This window comes from Pantherophis guttatus, chromosome 1, assembly GCF_059756535.1.
Source record: "Pantherophis guttatus breed Tessera chromosome 1, ASM5975653v1, whole genome shotgun sequence".
Classification (NCBI taxonomy): domain Eukaryota; kingdom Metazoa; phylum Chordata; class Lepidosauria; order Squamata; family Colubridae; genus Pantherophis; species Pantherophis guttatus.
The window spans coordinates 129,808,106-129,829,427 of record NC_142063.1 but is presented as its reverse complement, the minus strand read 5'-3'; the positions used below and the strand labels follow the sequence as shown (position 1 = coordinate 129,829,427).

Here is a 21,322-nt window from a genome sequence, read left to right as displayed (position 1 = left end):
GTAGAATGGATTTTTAAAAGGGACAGGAAGAGAAATGAAAGTGGGAGATGTATTTCTTAAACAAAGAGATTAAGAGGCACAGAGAGTACAGTCCATTATATATACCTATTGATAAAGTTCATTTACACAAATATTTGAAATGATACAGATTTTATTACAATACTGAGCCAATAAATACATACAATGTATTAAGAACTCTTTGCTTGACCATTATCAATAAATACATTTTTTGACATCAGTAGGAGTAGCAAAAATATAGTTTCAAAAAACAATTTGCTTAAACTCTCTTCTAACTAGCCCTACGACTTTTCCTCTATTTTTCCAACTTTTTATTCTTGTTACCTTAAAATATTGGTCTTCCAAATTTATTCACTGTTTTAATTTGTCACTTACAAACACTTGGCTCTTCACACCTGGCAGGAAGAGGAATGTCTCACAGCCAAGAAAGCAAAGAGAGATTTTGAGGGAAAGGAATAGGAACAGTTCAAAGCAGGTGGAGAATAACCAAGCTCTGATTTGCCCAAAGTTTCAATTTTTGAAAAGTAACCCACTTTGAAAGGATGGAGAGAGGAGAGAAGAAGACAGAGCAGGATTCCATGAATCTGAAAAAATTTGGCAACAGGATAAAGACTTCGGTGTTTGTGTGGTATCCAGCTCATTATACTTACCTTTGGCAAACAAACAGAAAATACTGAGCAAGAGAGTTTCTAGTTAAATGATCCCAGATGAACTTCTCAAAAGGTATTATAAAAGACATAGATTGACATTTGCAGCCTGCTTTTCTACTACCATATCAGTCTAAAAGGCCTTAATTTTTAAATTAATCACTTCCCGTCTAGACTACTGTAATGCTCTCTACATGGGGCTCCCCTTGAAGAGCACTCGGAGGCTCCAACTGGTCCAGAATATGGCCGCGCGGGTGATATTGGGAGAGACTGGCGCTCACATATAACACCCCTCCTACGTGAGCTGCACTGGCTCCTGGTGGTCTTCCGGGTGCGCTTCAAGGTGTTGGTTCTTACCTTTAAAGTGCTCCATGGCCTAGGACCTGGATACCTACGAGACCACCTTCTGCAACCGATAACCTCCCACCAACCAGCACGCTCCCACAGGGTGGGCCTCCTTAGGGTGCGGTCATTAAAACAATGTTGACTGGTGGTTCCCAGAGAAAGAGCCTTTTCTGTGGGGGTACCTACCCTTTGGAACAGGTTACCCCCAGGGATACGAATGATCCCAGATCTTCGTACTTTCCGTCACGCACTTAAGACCTTTCTCTTTCACCAAGCTGGGCTGGCATAAATCTCTTCATTGTTCTAAATCTTTATGCCGAAAATTCTTAACCGATGAGCCAAATTGGCTTAATCATCTTATATTCACATTTTATATGTATGTTATGTTAACTGTTCACCGCCCTGAGTCCCTCAAGAGAAGGGCGGTATAAAAATTAAATAAATAAATAAATAAAGAACTGCATAAATATTCAATGCTGGTAGAACAAGAAGGTCAGGGAAAATTAAGTTGGAGTAAAACAGTTCTGTTCAGGCCTTTCCAAATTCTGCTTGACCATTACTGATAATCTACTTTGATACTGACAGTGAAATTACAGTTCAAAGGCTTGGAGACAAGCCATGGATAGGAAAGTCTTGTCAGTTTCCTGTTAAAAGTAACAGGCACAGCAGTGTTGTGCATATGTGACCAAGTATTAGAAGAGGACAAGGGGGGGGTTGATCTTTTCATATACAGATAAGCCCAAGGGGGAAAAAAAATCAATTATGTCCACAACTTTATAGACAGGATACAATTTCCATTATCTTTTACTATATTGAGTAAGAGATTCATGCAAACAGATCCAAACGTTAGATCTGAATTTGCACATGCATGAAAGTGCTTCTTGAATGATACACTAGCTAGATGCCTGAATGTGCATACATTTCCTGACACTAGCTCTGGAACTGCTTAATTCATGACCAAGAAATTATCACAGCTGATAAAATCCAATTCAGCCTGCAAATCAAAGCATTCAGTCCCTCACTATTCAAATTAAGGATCTGGGAAGGGGATATAAGGGGGCCAAGAGCTCAGTGGGTGGAGTAATTATGCAAAGTGGGTGAGAGTATATCACTCATAGAAGCAAGAACAAATTATTTGTATACATCAAACATACAAATGGAAAAAGGATATTTTATGCTTAATATGGAGATGAGTGAAAAACCATATCCAGTCTCCTTACAATCCAACAGTCTTTAGCTGGGTTATACCAGGATATAATTCCTGGGGTGTAAGTATTGAAATGTATCAAGTTACTAAATCAATCAGTCTTTAAAAGCTCTACTTAAGCAGGTTCTTAGTTAAACCCAGGCTCTTTGGCTATGTCAGCAAAGGTTGGCTGTGCAGATGATCGCCATCACTTGTTCCAATTCTCATTCAACTTGTAGGAGAGGTTGAAAAGTAGTTGAAAGATGTTGCAGAATGTGAAAAGCTTTCTAAATATATTTCAAGCTTAGAAGGAATGTGTGTTGGAGTTGGGGAATTAAAACCTGGAAGGAGAGCTGATTAAAATCTAAATCTGAGCCAAGGCTAATTGCTCTTTTTTTTTTAATATGTTGTCATATCAACATTCATCTCCCTGTTTTTGTTGTTTTCTTTTCTCAGCAGTTCTTTTGCAGGCTACAATCCTGCTTTTCCTCCCTTTTCAATGCCATCTGTCCAATTTGCCCTTGTTGCTCTTGGATCCAGTGTTTATGGAATGCCTCTAATTTTTCCCAGTGAGGTTGTGATGCAGTTTGGGATTGCCAAGGTACACATGAGCACAAAGGAAGTTTTGGAACAGGAGGAAAATAATGCTGGCAGAATCAAGGCAATGTATTGAAAGAATAGGGAGCATAAGTCACACCTCTTGTTTGCAGACAAACAGAGAGCATGGAAAAAGCCACAGAAATGCATAGGTTCCCCTTGTCCTCTGGAATCATTGCATGCAACCCTTGCAGACCTCCCTTTACTAGAGGCCTCTTGACTTTCTCCATCTTGAGGGGAATCCTGACTACTTTTGCATGCAGAATAAATCTCATTTTCCTGCACAGTGCATGTGCAGCATGGCCACCACATGTATCTGTGACTAAAGGCAGATTTAGCCTATGCACGGGGCCACCTCTGAACTCACCTACTATGAATAGTGTTATTTTAATTCTCTGCCTGGATTGAACATAGCCCTTTTAAAACAAATTTGAATTAACATAGCCCTGATCATGCCAGGTGAGACAGTTAGCTCTCCACTTCCATTCTAATTATATTAGGGATAGAAAATCTGAAGCTTTGAACCTCATATGTTTTGAACCTCAGCTTCCCTATTCTTCTTTCCATCTTCCTAGTAAGGAAAGGTGGGTGTTGTAGTTTAAAACCATAAGGAAGAACCAGGCTGTCTATTCCTGGTTTGCACTAATTAATAGCTGTCTCTCCAGGATATCCAAGAATCTTCCCACTCCTGCTGCAGAAATCACAGTGGGGGAAACCAGTTTTATTTGCCTGGAAAGCATGCACTCTGCCACTATCCTACAGTTCCGTTTCTATTCATTGTAGCCTTAGTGAGGAGTCATTTTCCAAGGCTCTTGCACAGATCATTTTTAAGCAACCAAATTAAAAGGCACTTCAGAAATATGCTGACAGCCATTCTACCTAAACAGGTTGCGTGACTATAAAGCCAGTGTCCCTTAGGAAAAGAGATTTAAAGTAGCCAATATGCCTGAGCGGGATAAGTATCATTTCTGCAGGAGGAACTGCCGCAACAAAGAAAAGCAATGTGCTCCTTTCAGATAGAGGTGGGCTGTTGGGAGTGCCAAGCACTTTCAGTGGACCAGTGATACGGACAATAGGGCCAGAATAATATCAGGCGGTGATCAGTAGCACTGAGAAAGGCTACCGGCATCCTGTCAGAGCAGCAGGGAGCAAAGAGAATATAGAAAAGGGGGCTGCTTTGATTTAAGGCCAGCTTAGATGCCAGCGAAGGCGAGATCATTTTTGTAAAACAGAGAGACAAAAATCCAAAAATCCTTATTCTCTAGTAAGTGCCAAGGTTAATAATAAGTAGTTTTTAATTTTTGTTTCATGGGCTATGGCAAGATAAATAGACAAGTAAGATTTCAAACCAGCAATAAGGCCAAAAAGTAAGAATCCAAGGTTAGGAAAATTGCTCGAGTTCTCAAAATCTTTTCCTTTCATGAGGTATTTAAAAAAACAAACATCTGAGATATGGGTTGTGAGTAAAAACTAAACTATTTTTAATCATCATAGCTAAGACTTGATGCAAATACTGTTACCCAATGCATATTGCAAAATTAGAATAGATAGTATACTAACCGTGTGTTCTCTTTCCTGCAAAGCAATTCAGTTTGAAGTGTGCACATTAAATTGCTCTTGCATGCTGATGAGACGAGAATTAGTTGTAAACTTCCCTGATTTTGATGTCATTGTGGATAGGCAGTTCAATGAAGTCATCTCTTCTGATTCAGTAGATAATCATGTCTGTAAATGAAATATAAGGTTCCCGGGAAGAATGGAATGGATCTCATCCAAAAAACCATACGATTCTGTGCAAATCACTGAGGCAAATTCTTTCCAAGATGGCATTAAAGAGAAATTTAAGCAGCTGCATCATTGGGAAGGAACCATGTTTTGAAAGGTCAACATCTTAATACTATACTGCTTTAATCATTTATGTCATGTGATGGTCACACTATGATTAGATTCAGATATAAGCATTTACAATTATTATATTAATAATTAAATGTAAAGGTTTCCTTTGTCCAGTTGTGTCCAACTCTAGGGGCAGTGCTCATATCCGTTTCTTAGCTGAGGGAGCTAGCATTATCTGAAGACATTTCCATGATCATGTGACCAGCATGACTATCCACTAAGGTGCATGGAACACTGTTACCTTCACAATGAAGTGGTATCTATTTATCTACTTGCATTTGCATGGTGGGCAGGAGCTGAGGCAAGTAATGGGAGCTCACCCCATCATGCTGCACTTGGGTCTCAAACCCAGGCTGTCAGCTTTCCAGCTGACAAGATCACTGTCTTTAACTGCTGAGCCATGGTGCCTCCTTATTAAAGATTAAGGGTGCACAAAAGCCAATTCTGAAATGTCTGTACATGCACAGAGATAACTAAAGCCTCGTTTAGCTGCTGACCATGAATAAGAGGCCTTAAGAGAAACTTGAAGGGCAGCCACAAGGCAACTTTGCTTCAGTTTTTAGAAACAAGGGCTGTGTTGTTTCGCATAGAAACTTTTATTATAACTGAGCCTATCTTGAAAAGTCTGGTGGTTTAATGTACAAAATGTTTTTATATTTCCTACAGCACTATTGCTGACAACACTTATACATCTACTCCGTGTGCAGGAGAGTTGGGGATGAGAAAAGCTCAGGGCCAGCGTGGAGAGGGTAGGATTTAAGAAGACTTTAGGTTCAAATGTATGCTAAACCCAATGAAATCTTGGTCTGTTGTAGCGGTATTACCATAGACTGTTAGACGCCTCTAGGTTGAAGTCTATATTTTGTCACTAAATGGAACTGTTGACATGCTGATGGAATCTTTACATCCTCCTCATTAAGTCTTCCTGTATTCTATGTATTGTCAGTGTATCTGCAAAACCACACATCTTAAAAATTGATACCAGCTAAAAAAAAAAAAAAAAACCTGCACTCTTTTCTTCAGCCCTGGTGAACATATGTCCCTCCCTTCTCTTTTTCCTTCTAGTCTTCCTGATTTTTCTCCCTTCCTATTCAAGTTCAAAGGGAGAGGAGTTGGGTTTGCTTAGGAATGCAGCCAATTGATCCTCCTGTGCTTTCTTACTAGAGAAAGCAGTGATTAGGTTACAGGTCAATGGGTCTGTTTGTGTGCTTGATCTAACAAGGATCTCTGAACTTTTGCCATGCAACCTTTCATTAGGTGACTTCATTGAAGTTACAACAGCACGGAAAAAGTGACTTATGGCCATTTTTCACACTTATGACTGTTCCAACGTCCTCGTGGTCACATGATCAGAATTTGGACGGTTGGCAAATGGCTCCTATTTATGACAGTTGCAGTGTCCTGGAGTCATGTGATTTCCTTTTGTGAACCTTCTGACAAGCAAAGTCAACGGGGAAGCCAGATTCATTTTACAACCATGTTACTAACTTAACAACCTCAGTGATTCACTTAGCAACTGTGGCAAGAAAGGTCATAAAATGGGGCAAGACTCACTTAACAACTATCTCGCAATTTTGGGCTCAATTGTGGTCATAAGACAAGTATCTGATTTCACACATAAATTTCATTGGAAGGTTCTTGTCTCATTCTTGAATTGCATTAATGTAAAAGAATAAAGGTAGTAAAATGCAGGGTAATTTTTCTTCATAAGTTTGTTGGGTGGGATAATTTCTGATTATTAATCTACTTAAACCATTGTAATTTAAATGGTTTTTAAAAATAAATAAATAAATAAAATTTGTATAAAATACCTTGGTCCATGTACAATCTGGAGGATAAAGCAGGCTAAAACATAATTATATAGACTTCTCTTCAAACTTCTGAAATTCATGGAGGGAGGGAGGGAGGGAGGGAGGGAGGGAGGGAGGGAGGAGGAAGGAAGGAAGGAAGGAAGGAAGGAAGGAAGGAAGGAAGGAAGGAAGGAAGGAAGGAAGGAAGGAAGGAAGGAAAGAAAATACTGTAAATATGCAGAAATATCTATTAAAATTGTCTGCCAAGCACATTTTACAATTTGATGGCATGCCTAATGTCAAATCATAGCGGCATTTGTAATTGTGGTAAAATTGTGATATGTTCAGCTAACTATACATGAGCTTAAAAGTAAATACTGTTAAATATATTACATACTGCCAAACAACATTCCATGCTTTCAGCAAGCTGAAATTTCAGGCTTTGTTCAAGATCTGCCTCTCAAACACATACAAATGCACACACCTCACTCAAATGTGGGATGCCAATGTAGATGGAGCAGTTAATAATCTTCCTTCCACTTCCCCCGACAATCTATTCCTGTCTGGCTTTCTACTTCTAGAAAGAAAATGGGGAGGTGGGGGCTGATAGGAGAGAGAGAGAGAGAGAGAGAGAGAGAGAGAGAGAGATGGAAGGAGGGAGGGAGGGAGGGAGGGAGGGAGGGAGATGGAAGGAGGGAGGGAGAGAGGAAGAAAGAGAGAGAGAAATACATCTTTTCATTAGAAAAGACAGGCAAGTAAAAAGAATTAAGTAACCTGGCCTTCTAGTATGGGTCTGCTGTTTCAATCAACAGCTGCATTTAAACAAAAGGAATAATCCAAAGAACTACATGTGGCACAGTGTTCCCTATAGTTTGGGCTTTTAAGATAAGCCGGTACTGGGATTTTGTATAATATCTTGCAATATAAATAATATAATATTATTGAACAGAGCAGATTGGATGTGTTTACTCAAACCATGAAGACTTAAACTTCTTCCATCACTTGTCCTTCTTAATCACCAACCTATACAATCTCCCTACAATACTCCTTCTGTATGCAGGAGAAAATGGGGTGGGGTGTACGCGACAACAATTTCACTTTGATGACAAACCTCTCCAAACCTGCTGCTCTATGCACATATTAGGATTTTGATTTCATAGCCCTAAGATTTTTGAATCATCCTCAGAATTCTACCTTTTCTGCAAATTACATAACTATAATAAATTCGGATACTTATTTATTTCAATCTTTTTAAGGCCACCTACTTGCCAATGCCTCTTATGTCTCTCATTTAATATTTATCAATACTATTTGTTAACAGCGAGAATCAGAGTGCTAGATCTGGAGCAGAGAGACCTAGGTTCTAGTCTTCCCTTAGACATGAAAGCCAGCTATATGATCTTGGGCCAGTCACTTCCTCTCAGCACAAATCAGTATCCAGCTCTGCAACAATCTGCTTGAAAAACACACTCACACCTACATGTCTCTATGGAGATTCTCAGTCATCCTCGTCATGGTTGTCCCAAAGGTGCTTTTTCAAGAGGCAATTGGACTTTCTGGTTTTTCTTTGAAGATGTTTCACTTCTCATCCAAGAAGCTTCTTCAGCTCTTTTCTTCAGCTGAAGAAGCTTCTTGGATGAGAAGTGAAACATCTTCAAAGAAAAACCAGAAAGTCCAGTTGCCTCTTGAAAAAGCACCTTTGGGATTCACACCTACACTTGTCACATCACACATTAATAAACCTGACTATAAGATCTAGGTGAGCAGAGGGCAAAATAAGGAGAATCTTCAACTAATCAGGACATATGCTAAGATGAAGAACTACTGCTTATTAATATTGTAACTTGCCATGTTGCAAGTATTAACTAATGGGATCATTTCTTGTTTGTTTTTTTAAATTAGAATACAGTCCACTCAATTGTCAAAGTGTGCTTATTAACTACAAATTAATACATTGAATGGTAAAAATGAATTCTGCACTATAATTATCTACGTAGATCTCAAAGTTACATCTGCATTTTATTTTCTTCACTCTGAGATTGATGCCTGCCTATAACCTGGTAAAATAATTGTAAGATTAATAGACATCATCTACATCCTAATATTAAATCCAAGTATACAATTTTGAAAATTAGGTCAAAAGAGGGCGGGAAAATAGTGATTCATTACCATGCCTGAAAGATACAAAATTACCTCATCATAAATTTTAAGTCATCTGTTTTTCCCTATTGTCAGTGCAATGAATCACTTTCACTAATAAATTGGGTAGTCAAATAATATCTTATATCTGGATAAACTGGTTGCCATCCGACATCTGTCTTCATTAGTAGGACAGTAATAAAATTAATGGAAAACACTTAGCTGACAATAGCCAAGCAAAATCAAATTGTCTTTCAAATCTCTCTAGCAAGGTCTGAATGGTTTTCAGAATAAAGCTGTACAAAATGGCACACTTTGTTTAATAATAGACTACTCCATGGATGATTCTGAACAGTCACAAATAGGTATTAACCTAGATTGAACCTGACTCACATTTACTATCAAACAGTTAGTTACCAGATATTGTAATGTGAGATTATATGTGCTCTCAAATAGAATTATTTTTTAATATCTTACTTTAAAAAGCTTTTCAACACTGCTTTCATTTGAGATAATCTCTTCTTAAAGCTGTTGGTTGATTGACTACTTATCAACCTATAGAAATGCTAGCTTGAAGCTCCCAGTTTCCATAGAAAACCGAACTAGCATGTTGAATAAATATTGGCTAATGTTGATGGAGAACCAATCCTATAAATCAATTCAAATAGCTTTTTAGCTCCATCAAATTCCAGCTATTATTTAAAACATGTGGTAATCCTTGATTTCAACAGATTTGAGGATAACAACTAGTTTATTGAAAATTGGAGAGAAGCTCTTTTAAACCAGCACCTTGGAAAAACTTCAAATATCTGGAAATATCTTATGCCAGAACAATCCTTAATACATTATGATTTCTGTTGGTTTGGGGAGAGGCTGTAATATCTGATTAGATATTAATAATAACTGCATAGAAACTCTGGTTGGACTCCAGGCAGATTTCATCAGCCAGTATTAGATGTAATAGAACTCATGTCTTGTGATGTTATTTGTTTTATAATTTTGTAAACTACTTTGAGTTTTTTTTTTTAAAGTGATTCTTAAAAGGATATTTTTAAGTTGTTGCATGGGTGAATTATACTGTTGCTCATGCTCCAGAGAAAGATATTCATAATGTACTAACATAATAAAAAATATTATTCACATATTGTGATAACTAGATCTAAATAGGATCCAAATGTCCCTTCGCCCTCCAAATTTGTTCTTAAAACATGGCTTACATTTGTGTGCAATATTTGTGATCAGTGTTTCAAACCTGATCAGAAATGTCATTTCCTTCTCTGTGGTAAATTCTTGAAATGCCTCAAATATTCTATCTTGTTGTTTATTGTTTCTTTGTTGATGCTTTTCTTGCTTCAACCCTTTCAATACTAATTCAATATGATTTGTTCCTTCTGGCCAAAAGATCTTCCATGGATAAGGAGTGCAGCCAACGGGAGACAAAAATAATATTAAATCTGGTGGTGTTGAGTGTCTCATTTCCCCATTTTGAAGCAAAGCTGTTTCTAATATTTAATTTCAAAAACTTTCAAGAATCTGGAAAGAAGTGTGCTGAACAGATTAAATGGAAGAAGAGCTCTAATCTGCGAATTTTGCACTGATCCTTTATGGGTGTGTGCATGTATGTGTATTTCCCTGTATAGCTGCTGACAGATACCATGACATTATCTAAGCCAAAAGGTTATTTTGAATATATTTAGAGATTAAATAAACAAAGAAGCAATAGCTATGTTCCCCAGCAGAAAGCTACAACATGCAAATCCCTGAGATAACAAACCAGACTCACATATGCATTACTGTACACTGGATCACCTACAAGTCATATTTAAGAGAAGTCAGTTGGACAAGGTAATCAAGTAGGGTAAATTACATTTTTTGTTCCTTTAATCTCTGGTTTTGCTATAGCAAATCCCAAAGCCAAACCACAAAGCAATGTTTAAACTCCCTCCAGTGCCAAAAAGTGGCTTGGCAATAAAAAACTACCATAGTATTATGCAGCCAAGCTACACAGCTACAGTGAAATGAGAGAGAAAAGAGGCAGTGTGTGTGAACAGAAAAGCACAATCACCAACAAGAAATGTGAAGGATCTTTCTTTCTTTCTTTCTTTCTTTCTTTCTTTCTTTCTTTCTTTCTTTCTTTCTTTCCTTCCTTCCTTCCTTCCTTCCTTCCTTCCTTCCTTCCTTCCTTCCTTTCTTTCTCTACATTAATACAAAACCATATTATTTGTTTTGGACACGTTTAATGTCTCAAGTGAGAGCCAATGTGGTCTAGTCCTAAGGCACCAGACTAACAGCAGGGATACCCAAGTTCTAGTCTATTCTTAGGTATGAAAGCCAGCTGGGTGAATCTGGGCCAGTCTTGACATCTCAGCTCTTGAAAGAAGGCAGTGACAAACCACTTCAACAAATGTGGTTTTTTAAAGATTTCTTTTTAATTAACTAAGTACAAAAAACAAAGGAAAAATAAAAGTACATAAGTTATAAAAGGGAAAAAAGCTGAAAAAGGAAACAACAGACAACAATAAACTGGAGCCATGTTTTGTTACAGTCATTGATAGCTGACCTATATTAATTCTACAAATTACTGAATAGTTGGAGCCATATATGTATCTGTACAATGCTGAACACGAAACCTTTTAGCTATAAATTCATTTAATTTGTTCAGAACTGAGAATATTAAATCTCAAAGTTGAGTTAATGCATATAATTACTTCTTACCCAAATATAATAATATATTTAATAAAACCTTTAACTTCATTGCTTCTCCAACATAAATGCAATGAATACATTTTAAAATTATTTGTCAGTTCCAAAAATATTACTAAGGAAACTTTACAATCTTGTCCATATAGTAACCAGGAGTTAAGAGTGAATTATAAACACACACACACACACACACACACACACACACACACACACACACAACTGGGGGAGAGGGAAAGGGAAAATGAGACAGAGAGAGACTATACCTAATAGGCCTATGCTAACCAGCCTTGATTAGATTTGAATTGGAACGTTAATATTTCGAGTGAGCACAATTCAATTGGAGTTCATGATTTCCGATTTGAAGGAAAACCAATTCAAATTGAAATGCTTTCAAGTTTTAATTTAGTTTCAGCCTATCAGTAGGGCGCAACAAACCACCTGCAGCCAGTTCAATTTGGTGGCAGAATAAGATTAAAGGACTAGGACATTTTAGAAAAAAGTAACTCCATCTACTTTCATTTGGACATTTTCAGAGACAGAGGGGGAGAGGTTTCCCCTGCATTGTGTCACAGGTACACTGCCTCTTAACCCTTACCCCTCAATTCAGGGATGAAATCCAGCAAGTTCTAACAAGTTCTGGAGAACTGGTAGCTGAAATTTTGAGTAGTTCAGAGAACTGGCAAATACGACCTCTGGCTGGCCCCAGAGTGGGGTGGGAATGGAGATTTTGCAGTGTCCTTCTCCTGCCACGTCCACCAAACCATGTCCACAGAACTGGTAGGGGAAAATTTTGAATTTCACCCCTGCCTCAATCCCCCAAGTGGACTACCAAACTGGCGAGATAAAACCCTGCTTCACAACCGTAGATGGAACAGAAGTCAGAGGAAACAGAGGAGTTCTGTTTCCCCACCACCACCCTCAATTCACTGAAGTTATGAAAATAAATATTTTACATGTATTTTTTTCGTTGTTTAATTTGTTCAGTAGATTTGTGTGCCACCCATCTCATTTAGAGGCAACTGTGGATTGTGATGTTCAATCAAGAAATACTGGATTAAGAGCAAGATTTGTTCAAATGGAGATTGCCCAGAGTAGGTCATCGGCTAGATATGTGGAAGAAATAGACATGAGTAAAATTATTTATGCATGCCGATTGAGCCTGCAATTTAATAATATATTGTAAGTGGCAGTCATTTGTGTTGGCTATTCTATGATTTAACGTGACCCAAGGAATTTGAGAAGAAATATCACTGGTATTTGATGTCAGATAAACTATCAAAGATGTATACGGGTGCTTCAACTTTTGTTGGAAAGTAAGTATAAGGAGGGTACTTTATATCACATGTGATGGACATGTGACAAAGCAAAGAAATATTGGGTACAGAGCCATGGTTTAATTCAGAAACTTTTTAAAAGTTTCTTACTGTGGAAAGTTTTCTTTTAGGACTATTAGATAAAGAAATGGGGAGTGGGGATGGAATTTTGCTGCTGTATGTATTGAAGGCTGCAAGATTTCTATATACCCAGAAATGGAAAGAAACATTAATCAGCAATGGATTGAAAACATGATGGCAAAGCTGACTGCATTAATTAGGGACAAGAATGTAAATATTTTTGTGATTATTTGGAAACCGCTTCTGGACTTTCTGAATTTAAGAGGAAAAAAATTAAATTGTGACTCTGGGTTTTGACAATTAAGCCGGTTATTGCATAACTAAAATGTGATACTATAACTTTATTATATATCTTACTGCATCGAAAAAAATAAGAAGTCCCTGATTTTTCTTTTCCCTTCCCTCACTTTATCCCCTCTATTCCCTTTCCTTTCCAATTTTTCCATTGTCTTTATTTCTAGTTGTATTTTATATAAAGAAAAAAAAATTATATGTGTGTGTGTGTGAGTGAGTGGGTATACATATATACACATACACACAGACAGACAGAGAGAGAGAGAGAGAGACAAAGAGAAGAAATACCACATAAAATAAGGTGCTATGATAATTCAATCTAGATGTCTCCAATGATACAAACCACTCCATCAGCCTCAGATTAAGTTAGTATGAACTGCTGCCTTTGAGTACCTTTAACCTAAGGAAAATAATATTTTACCATCTGGTTATAATCATGTGAGAATGAACAACAGAAGCCACCACAAAGTATTTCTTATGAAAACTGAAAAAGTTAGCCTATCTGGACACCAAGTGAATATAAAGAATAAACAATCAAATACCCTTTTGGTTCATTGAAGGCTATAAATCAGTCCCAAATTCCATCCTGAGTTTTATGATCATGAACTATAAGCCCTTTGCTATTCAAGTATTTCCCAGCGTATATATGATCTATTCTCCAGTTAAATTCCTCACACATGTTAATTACTGAATAACAGGATGCTTTCTAACTAGTTTTGTCTTTAGTTTTTTGTTTTTTTGTTTATGTTTTTTTTTTTTTTGCTGTTCGTATTTTAAGTAATGTCAACACTCTTTCTGACAAGCTCTGTTCTTACACCTGATGAAAATTTGGACAAAGGTATTTATTTTGTTCATATAGTGCAACAAGATGGTGAAATATCCTGGAGCAATATTAGAATGTTCCAGATGTTTCTAGAATTGGCAATTTACTTTACAGGCCTCGTCTTAAACGAGTCTTCCACTATATCCCACTGAGTAATATAAAATATACACAATTTGGCATTTGTCATTGCCATTATTAGTGTATCTGATTACATCTGCAAAAATTACAGGATAACAATCTATCTGTACTATAGAAGTACAGTGGATAATGTAGCTTTGGCACAGTTCAAGTATGGAAAAACAGTACTCAGCCAATTTTTATTTCACAAACCAGAAAAAAATGTTTTTATGTTTGTATGCATCCAGATAAACACAGAGATTATGCTCAGGCTAGTTTAAGAATTCTAGTAAGAGCTTTGTTCAATAATGTATATCAGTTGCTTCCTTCCTAATTAATACCTACTGAAAGGATAGACTATACTGTTTTTTCCTGAATCTCTTTTTGGTGATCTTTTAAAGAGAATATCTGGAGTTGACTATTTTATACACATGTAACAGGAACATAACATCACTAAACCCTTTGTTACTGAATTAAACTAGAAACACCTAACTCAATCCTCTCATATACCAGCTTAATCTTTTGTGGTATGAAACCTGAGCTGGCCATGCCATCCTTTATTATCCTTTCCACACAAGACAAACCTCTATTTAGATGCATATATTTTTCAAATGCCTTTGTTGTGCCAGTAAAAGACAAATCATCTAAAACAATTCTTAGGAAACTTCCCATTCTCTTCTGTTTTGCACTGAATAAATGTGTAGGAAGCTTACTTTCAAGAAAGTATACATGTTGCCTAGAAATTGTATTTTCACACCATCTCAAAACTAACATGTTTGTGATCTGGAAAATACAAGTTTTCCATATTAAAGTACATACTGAAATAAATATATCTGAACTTTGATTAGCCAGAGTGACTAACAGTCTGTTCTACTAATAAATTGATGATAACATAGAAGTTAAGGTAAATTGTGATTACTGTTGTCACTGAACACTGAAAAAAAAAAGTAGAACATAAATATTTCTTCATTTGGAGTGAGACCAGAAATTATTGCCTCATCCTCATCCAGATGTAGCCAGATCAGATTGTCCATCTGATAAGTTCAGAAAGTCTATAAGAATAATATCACTGTCTTTGAACAGCCGCCATGACATCATTGAACAGCTAAAATGAAGAGAGTTACGCTGAGGTTAGAAGAAAGCATTTTTGAATGGGCATAAACAGAAAACTGAAAAGATGAGCAATGAGGATTGTGAAACATTTTACCCCACTCTCTTTTTATCCTTCTGAAGTTTCATGAGTAAACATTCAGTATTACTCTAAAAAGAATGTCATTTGATATAGCAATTTAATAGTTGCTTAATTCAGCTTTCCCAATGTGAGATCCTCCATATATAGCAGGGGTGTCAAACTCAATTTCATTGAGAGCCACATCTGGGCTGTGGTTGACCTCGGGGGGCTGGGCAGGTATGGCTGACTGAGTAGGCATGGCCAGCTTGACGCCACTCCCCAAACTGTTGGCATGTTTCCTCTTTGCATTGGGTGGATCAGGTCAAAGCCACACAGGTAGACCGGACTGAAGCCATGTGGGTCAGCCCCTTACATTTTTCAATGGGCCGGATCCAACCACATCGCGGGCAGGATCTGGCCCACGGCCCTTGAGTTTGACACCCCTGGTATACAGGTAGTCCTTGACTTACAACCACAATTGAGTCCCAAATTTCTGTTGCTCAGCAAGACATTTGTTATGTGAGTTTTATGACCTTTCTTGCCACAGTTATTAAGTGAATAATTGCAGTTGGTAAATTAGTAACATGGTTTTAAATGAATCTGGCTTTAAGTGAATCTGGCTTGCCCATTGACTTTGCTTGTCAGAAGGTCACAAAAAGTGGCCATATGATCCTGTGACATTGCAACCATCATAAATATGACTCAGTTGTCAAGTGCCTGAATTTTGATCATGTGACCATGGAGATGCTGCAATATTCATAAGTGTGAAGGACAGTCACTTTTTTCAGTGCTGTCATAACTTTGAATGGTCATTAAATGAACTGTTCTAAATCGAGGACTACCTGTATCTTCAACTTCATCTCCTAGACTAAATTGGCCACACTAGATAGGAATTCTGAAACTGACAGCCAAAAAAGAAGAAAAAGAGATCAAGTTCTAGGCATTATTGGAAGGAACTAAAGATTAAGACTAAGTAAAAGGTTTAGGTAAAAGATTAAGTAAATGGAAGGAATATAAAGTTAGTTGATTTGATCAAGTTTAAAATAAATATGTTATCTCTGTTGTTGTTGTTGTTGTTGTTGTTGTTGTTGTCGTTGTGTCTGTCCCATTGAGACCCCATGGACAAAGTTCCTCCAGGCCTTCCTGTCCTCTACTATCCCCCGGAGTCCATTTAAGTTCACACCAACTGCTTCAGTGACTCCATCCAGCCACCTCATTCTCTACTGTCCCTTTCTTCTTTTGCCCTCAATCGTTCCCAGCATTAGGCTCTTCTCCAGTGAGTTCCTTCCTTCTCATTAGGTGACCAAAGTATTTCAGTTTCATCTTCAGGATCTGGCCTTCTAAAGAGTAGTCAGGGTTGATCTCCTCTAGGACTGACCGGTTTGATCACCTTGCAGTCCAAGGGACTCGCAGGAGTCTTCTCCAGCACCATAGTTCAAAGGCCTCAATTCTTTGGCACTCAGTTGTTATCTCTGGTAATCCTTAATGGACTACTGTTGATATCAGAACTGAAATGACAAGGTTTTAAGGATTTTTTTTTAAATAGATAACAGATGTGATATGGGAAAAAGAGATAATTTGTTGTATTTTAAGTGAGGATGATAAGCTACTAGAATTATTTATAATTGTGATAAAGGGGGAAGATATTTCTCTCTCTGTACTATATTCTTATTATTTCTTTTCTGTTTTTCATTTCTGCACTAGTTTTTCTTTCTATGATTGTTTTAGCTTGTATTTTTTTTCTTTGTAACTTTTAATAAAACTACTACGTTAAAGAAAGTTAATATTCCAGAGTTGCCCTAATGAAAATAAATAATAAAGGTCAAGTTGTCTCCAAATGTAAAAAATATATATAGAGAGAGGAATTGAATGAATCAGTGCCTATCTATAGCATAAAGGCTTTAGACATTTCTCTGAAAAGGCTCCATTGTTCGGTAAACCAAGGGTTATGTACAGGTGCATACTGGAGCCTGATCCAACAGATTTTGTTCATGCCAATCAAGAGATTTCTGAAATATGTCAGGCTGAAGAACTAAGCTCCTAATGCCTTAATTTAAGAGTGTGGTGTCCCAGTGCTCCCTCCTTCTGCCCAGGAAAATTCAGGGTATGTGCAGGTGTGCCTTTTGAGGAAGAAGCAGCAGTAAATAATCTGTGACAAGATAAAGCTAGAGATAAACTTATGAGTTTGGCTTTGATTTGTGCAGACACTGGATAACTTAATTTTATCATAAAAAGAGATATATATTTATATTCTGTTTTTAATTACAGGTTAACTAACTTGACTGTCTTTGCTTTTGACATTCCTAGAGAAGAAGACAACAATTCTCTCTCTCTCTCTCTCTCTCTCACACACACACACACACACATATATATATATCTGTGAGAGAATTGTTGTCTTTATATATATATATATATATATATCTCATTATATATATATATATAATGATATATATAATATATATATATATATTATATATATATAATATATTTTACTGATAAAGAAATAAAGGGAGACTGGTATAGATCTATTTCAAGCTTCTTAGCTCTCATCAGCCAGCCTTACCCTTACTTGGATTTGAACCTGGGCTGCCTGCATGTTAGGCAGTTGTATTAACCACTGAGCCACAAGTGGTTCAGGTATAAAAATGGTTTGTTGTGGATGCAACTGCTTGAGGGCTCCTGGGTTGGAGCTGAAAGGCAAAAGAGAGCAGAATGCTCTCTCCCACACAGTGGTTAGACAACGGCTAAAAGTATAGATCTATCTATCTATCTATCTATCTATCTATCTATCTATCTATCTATCTATCGCCTACATACATAAATCAGACATATATGCATCTGATTTATATATGTAGGTGTTTAAGTATTTAAGCATGTATTTGTATGTTTGGGAGATCTTTCCTTTATTTTGCTTTTTTCTGCCTTGAACTCATTTTATTTTTATTTCATTTATCAGTTTTATTTTTTACTTAGGGCATGGGCAATATTCACTAGCACTGATGATGTTACTTAGTTAGAGTAATAAAACATCTGCAAGAAAACAAACAAGCTCAGAGAGCAATATTTCTCATGGGAAATATTCCCAGCAAATTAATCAGTCAGACTGGAGTATGATATAGTCCTGGCTGTTTAGATGATATAGTGCCTCTTGCAGAGCTGGGAATGTTTTTAGGCATAATGAAAATTATTAGGCTAATGAAGAGACAGACTAAGGGTGATATGATAGCAGTCTTTCAATATTTGAGAGGCTGTCACAAAGAATAGGGGGACAACCTATTCTCCAAGGCAACAAGGCAAGAAGTAATGGGTGGAAGATCATTAAAGAGAGATCCAACCTAGAACTAAGGAGAAATTTCCTGACAGTGAGAACAATTAATAAGTGGAACAACTTGCTTCCAGAAGATGTGGGTGGCCCAACACTGGAGGTCAAGAAGAGATTGGATAGCCATTTGTCTGAAATGGTATAGGGTCTCCTGCTCGAGCAGGGGATTGGACTAGAAGACCTCCAATGTCCCTTCTAACCTATTGTTCTATGTTGACACTTCTGGAGTTTTGTAGAAGAAAATTAAATGTTTGTTATTTATTTTATCCTTACTGCATTTTTTTACGGCCATATTAAGGTGGTCTTCTTGAGGGTTGTTCCAACTGAGAACTTGAATAGTTAACTGGTTGGTTTGGCTACTACGCCTCTTGACTGGAAGGAAAGGGCCATTGTTTGCTACTCTGTCCCATGAAACAAAATATTTTAAGACAACTGTAGCTTACCATACTGAATGTGAAAGATTGTGAAGAAACTGCTGCATTAATCTTACACTGCTAAGATAATTTATATAGCTTTAAAAATTCCATTGTTATTTATTTTTTTAAAAAAATAAACTTTTATTATAATTAAATAATATTTTTGTGAGAATAATGCTTCACTGCATCATTACTAAAGCCCAGAATTACATTTATTTTGATACTGTCATCAAGGCATAGCACTGACTTCTTCTAAAGAAGACCTTGTGGAATATTATCTACAATGTAGTGCATAGAATGATGGGTTAATTATTTTGATCAATAGGTGATCGTTTTGGTGAATTCCTACCCTAAACAAGATGGGGGAGGAGGGGTGTGAGAAATTGTTGAAGTAGTGATCTTGGGATTTATTTTTATTTATTTATTTATTTATTTGCAAGAACTCTGGTAGTATTTATAAGCAACTTTCCATAATGTTGGGGTTGAAATGTCAAGGGGAGAGAGATTTGCAAGTATTAAAAGGAGTAATTCATGTAAGCCTCTTCAGCAACAAAAGCCAAGATTAAACCCCTTCACATTGACTTGGAAGACCTATGAACTCTAGGGTTAAGTGGGATATATAACAAGTATCTGACAGCCACATCAACAGACCTCTCAGTCTTGACCTTATGTTATGTGGGGCAACCTGATCCATAGACCTGTTAAAAAGTTCAAAATATCTAGATTTAACCTCGTTTCAAGCCCATTGGCTTCAGCAGGATGGTTCCACGTTAAATCCCAATGGTAGCTGTTAAATTGTTTATGACTATAAAACCACCAATAATTATTTCCCATAAAAGTTTGGGACAGGAAATTATATCTAAAGAAAACAGTTTTATCTATTCTCCTGAAGAAATGTTGAAATTTATAGATCCAGGTCCAAGTTTTAAACCAAACTCAAAATATATGGCCTATACTTATTTTTTTTAAAGTATGTTTGTTGTTCTTATATCTGTTTGTCCTTTAGTCACCTCCTCTCTATCTTTTTACCATTCTCCTTGTTTTCTTTGTTTTTCTTTTACCTGTCTCCTTGTTTTCTTCCTCCTTCCTGCTTTTCTTACGAAGGATTAGGGTTAGTGTCCTTTGCTCCTATAACCTCCGCCTGTTTTCCTGAAGCAGCTGCCAAACCCCAATGTTATTCTGAGGGTTCTATCCTTGCCTGCTCTAATCCTCCCAAATTATTTTGCCCCTTGGCCTAACTTTTTGTATAGAAATGAATATCAAGGTAAAACCCCTTCTAATTTCCCAACGTGCTCCTAGTCAAGTCTCACCAATGGATTTTGGGAGAAATTTGAACAGTGGCCAGATAGAAAGAGTGGGAAATGCAGAATGGCAGCAATTGTTTTGGTACTCAGAGAAGGAAGTTCCAAAAAGTATTAGCAACTTTTAAAAAAGGAAAATTACAGAGACATTACCACTTTAAAATGTTATTTAACACAATATTTACTAAGGACAATATTCTATAGACATCCTACCTTACTGAAACTCAGGTCAGGAACCCTGTGATATTGGTTCCGTTATGATAACTTTGGTTGGACCTTAATCCAAAAAAGCCATTCCTAATTGCTGATGTGGACTGTGAGATGTTGCAATCAGTGACAGTGTTATTTGCATGTCATATAAATATGAAGTATTAAGGTTGAAATTCCAGTAAAGTTTTTTCACTGACTATTTCTTTCATCAGTAGAATCAGAAGGTCCTCTGATTCTTCCTCAAAAGAATTAGGAATTTAGCCTCCCATCTGTATATCCTCAAAGCTATTAAAAGGTTAGAAAACACATTGGGACTGATCTGCAAAGCAGGCCAGCTGCAGGAGAAATAATATAATACTGGATTTCATACTAGGCTTTTCTGAAATGCAAATTTTGGGCTAAGTCTATGGTAAGGTTAACGACATGCAAATTCAATTATTGCAGCAAATAGATAAAATCATTTGCCCTGAATCATTTATGTTGCTTTTTTCAGTTAACAAATTGCATGATGAACTGCATCCCATTCAAACAGGGAGCTACCTTATTAGCCAGTTCCTATTTCATTGGATAGAGAGAGAAAAAAAACCTTAGGGTAAAATGTGAAATTGAAGGGAAAAAAGATCATAAACTATAAAACACAATTCTGTAAAGAAAACCCAAAGCCATAGAGAGAGAGAGAGAGAGAGAGAGAGAGAGAGAGAGAGAGAGAGAGAGAGAGAGAGAGAGAGATGAATTTGCAGCAGCATTGTGTTTGCTCCGTTACTTAAGAGATGGAATGGCCATATATCTGTTATTGTCACTTGGCTAACAAAAAGAAACAAATAAGTATTCAACAACTAGTGGCAGCTGCATGCAGCAGAAGGAAAGGAATTCTGAAGGTTAGGAATATTTGGAGAATTTGGGGTGCAGATCTATCAGCCAACCAAAAGTTTGGATTGGTAATTTTCTTTTTC

The 21,322-nt window shown here is 36.9% G+C and overlaps 1 long non-coding RNA gene across 1 annotated transcript in view; it reads right to left on the bottom strand.

Moving 5' to 3' along the window:
• Positions 1 to 21,322, bottom strand: part of LOC117669351 (uncharacterized) — a 50,406-nt gene that overhangs the window by 4,926 nt on the left and 24,158 nt on the right. Inside the window, exon 3 of the long non-coding RNA XR_004592415.2 lies at positions 4,354 to 4,518. This is a non-coding gene — a long non-coding RNA (uncharacterized LOC117669351). The remainder of the gene's footprint in view (positions 1 to 4,353; positions 4,519 to 21,322) is intronic.